At 36.7% G+C, this 12,767-nt stretch overlaps 1 protein-coding gene across 3 annotated transcripts in view; it reads right to left on the bottom strand.

Annotated features, from left to right (window-relative positions):
* Positions 1–12,767, bottom strand: part of KLF8 (KLF transcription factor 8) — a 358,412-nt gene that overhangs the window by 33,824 nt on the left and 311,821 nt on the right. The gene's annotated exons all lie outside the window — the stretch shown is intronic.

The following is a 12,767-nucleotide window of genomic DNA, read 5'->3' as shown; positions in this document are numbered from 1 at the left end:
AACCTGTGATTAAAAATCTTCCAAAATATAAAACTCCAGGACCAGATGGCTTCACAGGTGAATTCTATCAAACACTTAGAGGAGGCCTAACACCCTTCCTTCTCAAACTCATCCAAAAAATTGCAGAGGAAGGAAAACTCCCAAACTGATTCTATGAAGCCACCATCACCCTGATACCAAAACCAGACAAAGATACTACAAAAAAAGAAAATTACAGACCAATATCACTGATGAATGTACATGCAAATATCCTCAACAAAATACTAGTAAACAGAATCCAACAGCACATTAAAAGGATGATACACCATGATCAAGTGAGATTTATCCCTGGTATGCAAGGATTCTTCAATATACACAAATCAATCAATGTGATACACCATATTAACAAACTGAAGAAGAAAAACCATATGATTATCTCAATAGATGCAGAAAAAGCTTTTGACAAAATTCAACACCCATTTATGGTAAAAACTCTCCAGAAAGTGGGCATAGAGGGAAATTACCTCTACAAATAAAGGCCATATACAACAAACCCACAGCAAAGTTCATTCTCAATGGTGAAAACCTGAAAGCATTTCCCCTAAGCTCAGGAATAAGACAAGGATGTCCACTCTCACCACTATTATTCAACATAGTTTTGGAAGTCCTAGCCATGGCAACCAGAGAAGAAAAAGAAATACAAATTGGAAAAGAAGAAGTAAAACTGTCACTCTTTGCAGATGACATACTATACATACAGAATCCTAAAGATGCCACCAGAAAACTAATAGAAGTAATCAATGAATTTGGTAAAGTTTCAGGATACAAAATTAATGAACAGAAGTCTCTTGCATTGCTATACATTAATGGTGAAAAATCTGAAAGAGAAATTAAGGAAACACTCCCATTTACCATTGCAACAAAAAGAATAAAATACCTAAGAATAAACCTACCTAGGAAGAAAAAAGACCTGCATGCAGAAAATTATGACACTGATGAAAGAAATTAAAGATGATACAAAGAGATGGAGTGATATACAATGTTCTTGGATTGGAAGAATCAATATTGTGAAAATGATTATACTACCCACAGCAATCTATAGATTCCATGCAATCCCTATCAAATTACCAATGGCATTTTTTACAGAATTAGAACAAAAAAAACTTAAAATATTTATGGAGACACAATAGACCCCAAATAGCCAAAGAAGTCTTGAGGGAAAAAAAACAGAGCTGGAGGAATCAGACTCCCTGACTTCGGACTATACTACAAAGCTACAGTAATCAAGACAATATGGTACTGGCAAAAAACCAGAAACATAGATCAATGGAACAGGATAGAAAGCCCAGAGATAAACCCATGCACCTATAGTCAACTAATCTATGACAAAGGAGTTAAAGATACACAATGGAGAAAAGACAGTCTCTTCAATAAGTGATGCTAGGAAAACTGTACAGCTACATGTAAAAGAATGAAATTAGAACACTCCCTAACACCATACACAAAAATTAACTCAAAATGGATTACAGACCTAAATGTAAGACCGGACACTATAAAACTCTTAGAGAAAAACACAGGAAAAAAAGTCTTTGACATAAATCACAGCAAGATCTTTTTTGATCTATGTCCTAGAGTAATGGAAATAAAACCAAACATAAACAGATGGAACCTAATGAAACTTAAAATCTGTTGCAAAGCAAAGGAAACTACAAACAAGATGAAAAGACAACCCTCAGAATGGGAGAAAATATTTACCAATGAATCAACAGAAAAAGGATTAACCTCCAAAATATATGAACAGCTCATGTAGCTCAATATTAAGAAAAACAGAGAACCCAATCCAAAAATGGGCAGAATACCTAAATAGACATTTCTCCAAAGAAGACATACAGATGGCCAAGAAGCACATGACAAGCTGCTCAACATCACTAATTATTAGAGAAATGCAAATCAAAACTACAATGAGGTATCACCTCACACCAGTTAGAATGGGCATCATGAGAAAATCTACAAACAACAAATGCTGGAGAGGGTGTGGAGAAAAGGGAACCCTCTTGCACTGTTGGTAGGAATGTAAATTGATACAGCCACTATGGAGAACAGTATGGAGGTTCCTTAAAAAACTAAAAATAGAATTACCATATCACCCAGCAATCCCAGTACTGGACATATACCCTGAGAAAACCATAATTCAAAAACACACATGAACCCCAATGTTCATTGCAGCACTATTTACAATAGGCAGGTCATGGAAGCAACCTAAATGCTCATCGACAGATGAATGGATAAAGAAGTTGTGGTACATATATACAATGGAATATTACTCAGCCATATAAAGGAAAGAAATTGGGTCATTTGTAGAGACATGGATGAATCTAGAGACTGTCATACAGAGTGAAGTAAGTCAGAAAGAGCAAAACAGATATCGTATATTAACACATATATGTGGAACCTAGAAAAAATGGTACAGATGAACCGTGTTGCAGGGCAGAAATTGAGACACAGATGTAGAGGACAAATGTATGGACACCAAGGGGGGAAATCGGCGGGTGGGGTGGTGGTGCTGTGATGAATTGGGAGATTGGGATTGACATGTATTCACTGATGTGTATGAAATGGATAACTAATAAGAACCTGCTGTGTAAAAAAATAAATAAAATAAAATTTAAAAATTAAAAAAAATTGGGTAGAAGACGAATAGACATTGTCCAAAGAAGACATACAGATGGCCAACAAGCATATGAAAAGATGTTCAACATTGTTAATTTTCAGAGAAATGCAGATCAAAACAACAAAGAGATATCACCTCACACCTGTCAGAATGGCTATCATCAAAAAGTCTACAAATAACAAATGTTGGAGAGGATGTGGAGTAAAAGGAACCCTTCTGCACTGTTGGGAATATCAACTGGTGTAGCCACTATGGAAAACAGTATGGAGATTCCTCAAAAAGTTAAAAATACAACTATCATATGCTCCAGCAATTCCACTCCTGGATATGCATCAGGAAAAACAACAACAACAACCAAAAAAACACTAATTCAAAAAGATACATGCACCCCAATGTTCACAGCAGCACTATTCATAACAGTCAAATATGGAAGCAACCCATGTGCCTCAATAGACGAATAGATAAAGAAGATGTGGTATATATATACACATACATACACACACATATACACACAATGGAATATTACTCAGCCATAAAAAATGAAATTCTGCCTTTTGCAACAACTTGGATGGTCCTGGAGAATATTATGCTTAGTGAAATAAGTCAGACAGAAAGATACTGTATGATATCACTTATATAAGGAATCTAATATATAATACAGGGAATTCCCTGGTTGTCCGGTGGTTAGTACCCAGCACTTTCACTGCAGGTTCAATCGCTGGTCGGGGAAATAAGATCTTGCATGCTGCATGACACAGCCAAAAAAAAAAATAATAATACTATCAAATGTATATGCAAAACAGAAACAGATTTACAGATATAGAAAAAAAACTAGTGGCTACCAAAGGGGAGTAGACAAATTAGGGGTAGGGGATTAAGAGATAAAAACTACTATGTATAAAATAGATAAGCAACAAGGATATATTGTATAGCACAGGGAATTATAGCTATTATTTTGTAATAACTTCTAATGGAGTATAATATGTAAAAATGCTGAATCACTATGCTGTACACCTGAAACTAATATAATATTGTAAGTCAACTATACTTCAATTAATAAAAAAAAGGTCAAGGATATTGTGGACTGTTTACTGCCCTTGCCAAGCAATATCTGGACCTTGAAGATGGCTTTGGAGATAGTAGTGCTACTTAGCCAGTAAACAAGCAAGACTCCATTCTCTATCAGGATCATACTGAGCTGTAGGAGTTCTGAATTATGAGAGATTTTCAGGAATGCAGCCCTTACACAAAATATGACTATGCTTTATTTTTGGAATATGAGGGAAAGTGAATTTCAAGGAAAGGCTGGGTGAGATAAAAGATAATTGTTTTGAGGAGGGGAGTGACATGGGCAGAGCTATTTCTGTGATATTTAACTAGCTCCTTAATGAAGAATAGATTAAAGAAGGAATAAGACAGGATTTAAAGAGGTCAAAATGGAAGCATAAGGAAAAATCTTGGTAAGACATTTATGAGACAATTGGATAAATTTGAATATTAACTGCATATTGGATGATATTAAAGAATTATTGGTAATTTTTAAAGTACTTAATCCATAATATCATTATCCACAATATCATTATCGAGTGGTATTATGGTTATGATTTAAAAATTTTAGATGAAAGATAATATGGGCCTAAACTCAGAGAATGATGACGGGCAAGAATAGGCAGTGTTCTCTTGTTCTGACTTTCTTTAAAATACCCTTAGAGCATGCTGAGCATGAATAAACGCACCAAGAAGTATCCACGTTTTACTCACAGAATTTAGCAAGACAGCCATCTGCTTTCTCCCTCTGCTATGCTATGATATTTTTGGTTTCTCGATTTACAAGACCTCATCCCAACTCACGCCTTGTTTGTGGTCCACATATTGCTTCAATCTGCCCCTCTAAGACATGTCTTCTGTGATTTGTCCCACTGTTTGACATACTTCTAATGTAATCCATCCTTCATGGGTGGATTCACTCCATCCAGGTAAGGTGAGCAGTAGACTTCTGTTGGTGGGGAGGGGGAGGATGTGGAGAAGTTGTCAACAATGGCTGTGCTGAGCTTAAAAATTCCTTCTCCTCTGAATCCCTCATATAAACTTAAGCTCCTATTTTTCCCATATTTCCTACTTGTCCCTTCACCTAACTAGCTCCCTTCCCAGATTAAAGAGGCAGACTCCCAGGAATATCTGGGATAACAGAGATTATCCTGATAACACTGAGAAATAGAGTTACAACAGAAAGCATAAGAAGAGGTTCGGTTGGGAATTCCCTGGTGGTCCAGTGTTTAGGACTTGGGGCTTTCACTGCTGTGGCCTGGCTTCAATCCCTGGTCAGGGAACTAAGATCCAGCAAGCAGTGGGGCATGGCCAAAAAAACAAAACAAAACAAAAAACAAAAACAAAAGAAGAGGTTAGGTATAATATTGTTTTTCTAGAAGTATATAGACTGTGGGTGCAGATATAGAAATAAACAGTCTGCCAGTATACATTAAGGAAAAATCTAGTTAAATTTTCAGGGACTTTCTGGACTCTCGGCTTTAGTCCCAGAAACCTAAGGAAGCTGAAGTTCTGAATGTTAAATATAAAATGGAGATTACTTTGGCAACCTCACTATCTTTTGCTAAATAGAGGCCATCTCCTAGACCTTGAGTGCTGCCCGGAATAATGTCATGGGTTCAAGGCCTTGTGATTAGCTAGTACTCAGTCCACAGTTATTCATTATATTGACAAACATATTATTCAGGAAAATCCAAAATGGAAACTGACTGATGAATGTATAGAACTTGAAGAACATATAGGCTATTCTTATTGCCTTGACGAGATAAGATGTTGCAGGGTCTTGCTTCAGCAAACCATCATGAGTTGTCCTTCTGTAGACCAAGTCTGCCCTGTGGTCTAACAAAAACCCTGTTCACAATAGGGCTTCAGTCATTACTCTTCTTCTGCCATCATCACAGGACTTTATATTTTTTTAAACATCTTTATTGGAGTACAATTGCTTTACAATGGTATGTTAGTTTCTGCTTTATAACAAAGTGAATCAGTTATTCGTATATATATGTTCCCATATCTCTTCCCTCTTGCGTCTTGCTCCCTCCCACCTGCCCTATCCCACCCCTCTAGGTGGTCACAAAGCACTGAGCTGATCTCCCTGTGCTATGCGGCTGCTTCCCACTAGCTATCTATTTTACGTTTGGTAGTGTATATATGTCCATGCCACTCTCTCACTTTGTCACAGCTTACCCTTCCCCCTCCCCATATCCTCAAGTCCATTCTCTAGTAGGTCTGTGTCTTTATTCCTGTCTTACCCCTAGGTTCTTCATGACCTTTTTTTTTTCTTAGATTCCATATATATGTGTTAGCATACAGTATTTGTTTTTCTCTTTCTGACTTACTTCACTCTGTATGACAGACTCTAGGTCCACATGACTTTAAAAGAAATGTTGGAAGACCAGTTGTTTGGGTTGTATTGTTTTAATGGTAACTTCCTCAAAGCATATCATCACATATTTCCTTCTGTCCATATCACTTTCAAGTGTACCTGTTATGCCTAAGTGAATCCAGCCTGTAGCAAGGATTCTCCAGCTTGTGAATACTGTATTCTGCATGTATGCTCCCTCAAGAGAACAGACTGTGCTTGAAAGCGGCTCTCAAGGTTTACCTTACCATTTCTTGCTTTGTGACATGAAAACATAATAGGATAAGCATTCCATATCTATATTACTATAGTGAATGATTTTTGTGTGCACTGAGATTTCTCTTTTAATACGGTCAAAGTAATTTTAATAAGAATTTCAATATACTGTCTGAATTCTTTCATATTTTGAATATAGCTATCCTTACGGTTAAAGAAAAACATAGACTATCTGATTTACCTTCTCCTTTTACATAGCATACTATACTTGAAGGTTCTGAAAAAGGTATAACATAAGAAGTGAGTATGTTTTCAGCCCTAGACTTTCAGAGATTTTTAAGAATTCTCACTAAGATGGTTCAAGATGGCTCCCCATTCCACTTTTCATTGAATACAATTACCACAGCTTTGAAAGCTCATCTGAGGATTGATCTAAAGCTGTGTCATCAGATTTTTCTCTTTAAATCAACTCTTTTAATTTTCAGTATTGTGTGATGACTTCAGGTTTCAAGTGTTCTGTCGTCAGTCAGTACAGAACTCTCTCTCCCTCTTCAAAGAAAGAGAATACTTTACCCATTAGATATTTTAAAACTTCAGGCTGCAGCTTTCAAAGATTTCTGAGTATATGAAGGAGCTTAGGTATGGGAAAAATACAGAAACTTGGGGGTAATTTGCAGAGAAGTTTTAATTTCCACAGTCCTTCCTCTCAATTGTCCAGAATTCTAATCAGACTTTAAGGCAATTTGAGTTGACAAAAAAGAGTTATTTATTGATATATCACCACAGAGGTTGGATAAAGGCACCTACTGCCTTCAATTCTAGAAAGAAACCCAGAGAAAAGGTGGTTAATTTCACAATTACCTAAGCTCTTGAGCATTTGATGAAGATAGGTAGAAAGGCCTTGGGAGGTGGAGGGTCAGGGAAATCCATTGCTTAAAACAGCTCTGATTTAGAGCTTGAAAGTGGGAAGGCAAGGCTAGAAAGAAAATGAAAGAATAAAATACTCCAGACAGCACAGCAGGTGGAAAGGAGAGGAAGGAGTATTGTGATGGTAATAAGATAAAGCTCAGAGGGCTTCCCTGGTGGCACAGTGGTTAAGAATCCGCCTGCCAAGGTAGGGGACACAGGTTTGAGCCCTGGTCCAGGAAGATTCCACATGCCACGGAGCAACTAAGCCCGTGTGCCACAACTACTAAGCTTGTGCTCTAGAGCCCGCAAGACACAACTATTGAGCCCACGTGCCACAACTACTGAAGCCCATGCGCCTAGTGCCCATGCTTCACAACAAGAGAAGCCACCGCAATGAGAAGCCCATGCTCCGCAACGAAGAGTAGCCCCCACTCGCCGAGAAAAGCCTGCACACAGCAACGAAGACCCAACGCAGCCAAAAAAAAAAAAAAAAAAAAAGATAAAGCTCAGGCTCGTCCCAAACAGAAAGAGGAAAGCTGCTCTTGTATACAGGTCTCTTCTAGCTTTGCTCTGGGTTTAGACTAATCATTTTCATGCCCAGGTACACATGTATGCACATATACACATATATGTGCACATTCATTGTTTAAATAAAAAGTCACTTTAACCCTCTGAATCTCCAGTCCTTCTCCAATAAGGACATCATGTGTTTGGGTATTAGAGAAAGGAGAGGTGGATGGAGTTGGATATTATTAGAAAGTTAGACCTCATCTAAACCTAGAGGGAATTCAAATTTTACTTCCCACCATCACAATAGCATCAGGAAATGAAGCACTATAAGACAAAAGAATTAATCAATTTGTACAAACTAATGAAGTAGGCAATCCTAAGGGACTGGGAAAAAGTATCAAGCATAGTAGCAGCTACATCCAGGCAAAATGAGGTCAGAAATGCATATATGTAGGTATATACATATGTATGCATGTATGCATATGTGTATTAGGTATTTGATAATAAGATGAAGCATTTTTTCTTCCTCAGAGCATCTAAGATTGTTTTTGGTTGGTGCATAGATAAATTATTTTATTTAAATAGTTATATATTTATTTATTACATATTAGAAAAAGTATATACATAACAAATTGTAGTGGGCTGAATGGTGTTCCCCCAAAAGATATGTTCATGTCCTAATCCCCAGATTAGGGGATTCTCCTGGATTATTTGGGCAGGCTCTAAATTCAATAACAAATATCCTTATAAAAGACACACAACTACAAATAGAACTACCATATGACCCAGCAATCCCACTACTGGGCATATACCCTGAGAAAACCGTAATTCAAAAAGAGTCATGTACCAAAATGTTCATTGCAGCTCTATTTACAATAGCCAGGAGATGGAAACAACCTAAGTGTCCATCATCAGATGAATGGATAAAGAAGATGTGGCACATATATACAATGGAATATTACTCAGCCATAAAAATAAACGAAATTGAGCTATTTGTAATGAGGTGGATGGACCTAGAGTCTGTCATACAGAGTGAAGTAAGTCAGAAAGTGAAAGACGAATACCATATGCTAAAACATATATGTGGAATTTAAGGAAAAAAATTGTCATGAAGAACCTAGGGGTAAGATAGGAATAAAGACACAGACCTACTAGAGAATGGACTTGAGGATATGGGGAGGGGGAAGGGTAAGATGTGACAAAGTGAGAGAGTGGCATGGACATATATACACTACCAAACGTAAAATAGATAGCTAGTGGGAAGCAGCCGCATAGCACAGGGAGATCAGCTCAGTGCTTTGTGACCACCTAGAGGGGTGGGATAGGGAGGGTGGGAGGGAGCAAGACGCAAGAGGGAAGAGATATGGGAACATATGTATATGTATAACTGATTCACTTTGTTATAAAGCAGAAACTAACACACCATTGTAAAGCAATTATACTCCAATAAAGATGTAAAAAAAATAAAAGACACACAGAGGAGACACACATAGAAACTCAGATAAGAAATCAATATGAAGAAGCATGCAGACATTGGAGTGCTGAGGCCACAAGTCAAAGAACATCTGCATCCACCAGAAGGTGTAAAAGGCAAGGAACGGATTCTTCCCTAGAGCCTTGGGATGGTTTGAGGCACTCAAAACACCTTGATTTTGAACCTCTGGCCTCTAGAACTGTAAATTTCTGTTGTTTTTAGCCACCCAATTTGCAGTAATTTGTTGTGGCAGCCCTAGGAAACTAATACCCCACATCAAACCCAAAATTCTCCAGACTGCTTAGGACAAAACTAATATAGGTATGTATTTATTTTTACTGATCTAATTTTTTAAGTAAGTAAATAATATTGATGATAAGGATATGGCAGAAATTGTGAAAGTGGTACACAAGTAACTGAAGTTTGGGAGACAAAGAATATCACTGTGTAGATGAGATATTTACATGAAGCTCTTGACAATTAGAAAACAAGTAATAAGCAGAGCCACATGAGTGACTGATACAGATAATTTAGCATTCCAGGAGTTCAGGGCACTAGAGATTAGTGCGAGTTGGGGTTATCAATGAAAGTTTTTTATGGAAGAGATGAAATTAGAATTTGGCTCCTACAGAAAGTGTGGGATTTGGTAAATTAAACAGGCTGAATGAAACACATTCCAGAAAGAAAGAATGGTATGGGAAAATGTGTCACTGAGAACCATTGAGAAATGAATGACCCATTTACGTAATATTATAGAAACATTGTTAATTTTCCTGGGTATATTAGTATTGATGTAATTATGTAGGAGAATGTCATTATTTGTAAGTGATGCATGATGAATTATTTAGGCTTGAAGTTTCTTGATGCAAGTTACTTTCAAAGGTAATAAGTGAGAAAGAGAGAGAGAGAGGGAGAGAATCACAGAGAGAGAGGCAGAGAAAGAGAGAGAATATATTCAACTATGTGAAAATATGTGCCAAAATGTTAACAATATTAAGTTGGAGGGGGGAAGATATGTATGATACAATATGAACCTTAAATATGCTCATACATTTTTTCCAAGAAATCCTACTTCTGGGAAATAATCAGAAACCATAAACAAAGGGCAGGTGACAAGCAAGTACTCATTCATTATATGGTATGGTGATGTAGGAATTCAAAGAAGTGAGAGCAGGATGTGTGTACTGAGCTAGACATCCATCCACCAATCCTACCTCATGACATAAACAAATCATGTAATGAACCAAACTAGAAGGCTTCTGCCCACTAAGATGTTGCCAGCATTGTACTGTTATAGAACACAAGCTCTGGGCCTGGGACATGGTTAGTGTTTTCTGGTCATGTACCACAAGTACCCTAGCTTTACTAAAAACAAGATATCTTGGAAATGGCAAGAAACAAACAAAACAAAAAATGCTTAGATTATCTACTATCCAGAATTTTCTATACATTGCACTAATTTCAAAGTGACCTCAAATTTTGGAACCTTACTCTACTTAACACATGGAAAAACATTTTTCGAATTGTATTTAGGTGTACTGAGATTTCAAAATGAGATAGCTATGCATGCTTGACAACATTTCACTGAATTTTTTTATTACAAGTTTAATCGATTTTTATCTAACACTTATACTCAGCTTCCTCTTAGTATTTACTACAACAAAGCACCAGCAACCAGAAGAAGTTTTGCAATAATTAGCAACTTTTGACGTGCTAATAGTTCCTAAATGGCAACAGCTACAAGTAAGGTAAATAAGACATTGCATTGGATTTAATGTCATTAAAACAGTATAAGGGCATCTCATCCATATGCACATGTAACAAACAAATTCAATTGTACACCAAAGGCAAAGCATTTAATGATTAAAAACATTTTTTTTTCTAAAATATGACCCCTAAATGTCAGCCAGATACTTTATCTGGTGACTTAAGTAAAGAAACAGATCAGTACTGGATACACAAAACTGTATGCTCAATTTTACAGGCAATTTAAGGGATTTTCAAGGATAATTTTGACTGTGTTTGGTTTTCACTTATGCAATAACATTAGAACTCAACCCTGAGCAAGATGGGACTTCAACATCTAACACGGAGTGCTTAGCTGTAAAAACCAGGTAATCTGTTTTGAATCCTTGTTCGGGAATGCCCAAGGTCACAACTTTCTTATCTGTAAAATGGGAACATTAAGAATACATATCTGTGATGGTTAATTTTATGTGTCAACTTGGCTGGGCCAGGTGCCCAGATATTTGGTCAAACATTATTCTGAATGTTTCTGTGAAGAAGTTTTTTTGGGTGAGATTAACGTTTAAATCATTGAATTTTGAATAAAGCAGATTACCCCCCATAATGTGGGTTGGCCTCATCCAATCACTTGAAGGCTTCAATAAACAAAGACTGATCTCCAAGGAAGAACAAATTCTTCCAACAGTCTGCCTTTGGACTAGAACTGTAAAACTTCTATGGCTCTCCAGCTCGGCAGCCTACCCCATCAGATTTTGGATACACTAGGATTCCATAATCATGTGAGCCCAATTTCTTAAAATCTTTCTCTCTCTGGGGTGTAGAGGAAAGGGAACCCTCCTACATTGTTGGTGGGAGTGTAAACTGATGCAGTCACTATGGAAAACAGTATGGAGGTTCCTCAAAGAAACTAAAAATAGAGTTGCCATATGATCCTGCAATCCCACTCCTGGGCATATATCTGGGACATAGAGAACAGACTTGTGGTTGCTAAGGGGGAGAGGGTGGGGGAGGGATGGATTGGGAGTTTGGGATTAGCAGATGGAAATCTGCTAATATATATATAAAAGGAATATATATTCCTTTTATATATAGAAGGAATAAACAACAAAGACTGTATAGCACAGGGAACTATATTCAGTATCCTGTGATAAACCATAATGGAAAAGAATATGAAAAAGAATGTGTATATATATATATATATATATATGTATGTATGTATAACTGAATCACTTCGCTGTACAGTAGAAATTAATACAGCATTGTAAATCAACTATACTTCAATAAAATAAATATTTAAACATTCTTTATAGATAGGTAGATAGATATATTTGGATAGATCTATAGATATAGATATATTTTTATTTTATATGTAAAGATATATATTTATATAATATATATATTAATTATATATATAGACAGATAGATATAGATACAGTAGATAGATATAGATAGATACATATTTTATGTATATCTATAGATAGAGAGAAATTGAGAAATACACATTCTGGTGGTTCTGTTTATCTGGAGATCCCTAACACACTACCCAACAGTTATTGTGAGGATTAAATAAGACATTGCATTTAGTCTTCAGAGTGCCCCAAATATGAACTAGTGCTAGATAAATGACTGCTGTTGTCTATGAAGTGTCTAATCTTGTCCCTATAGCCTTGATCCCAAAGGCTATGCTTCTTTTATGCCAGATTTACTCCCTATTTGAACCAGAAACCCAGGCATCCAGGTACCTCCTGGAAACCTCCCTTCATTCACCCCTTCTCAGCTCCCAACATGTTGTTAGAAAGAAAAATGAGCTTTAGCTCTATGACAATTACCAGATACTCAACACTATTATGGCT

The sequence above is a fragment of the Globicephala melas genome, chromosome X (genome assembly GCF_963455315.2).
Source record: "Globicephala melas chromosome X, mGloMel1.2, whole genome shotgun sequence".
NCBI classification, from domain to species: Eukaryota; Metazoa; Chordata; class Mammalia; order Artiodactyla; family Delphinidae; genus Globicephala; species Globicephala melas.
The sequence above is the reverse complement of the archived record's forward strand: the minus strand, read 5'-3'. Positions and strand labels throughout refer to the sequence as shown.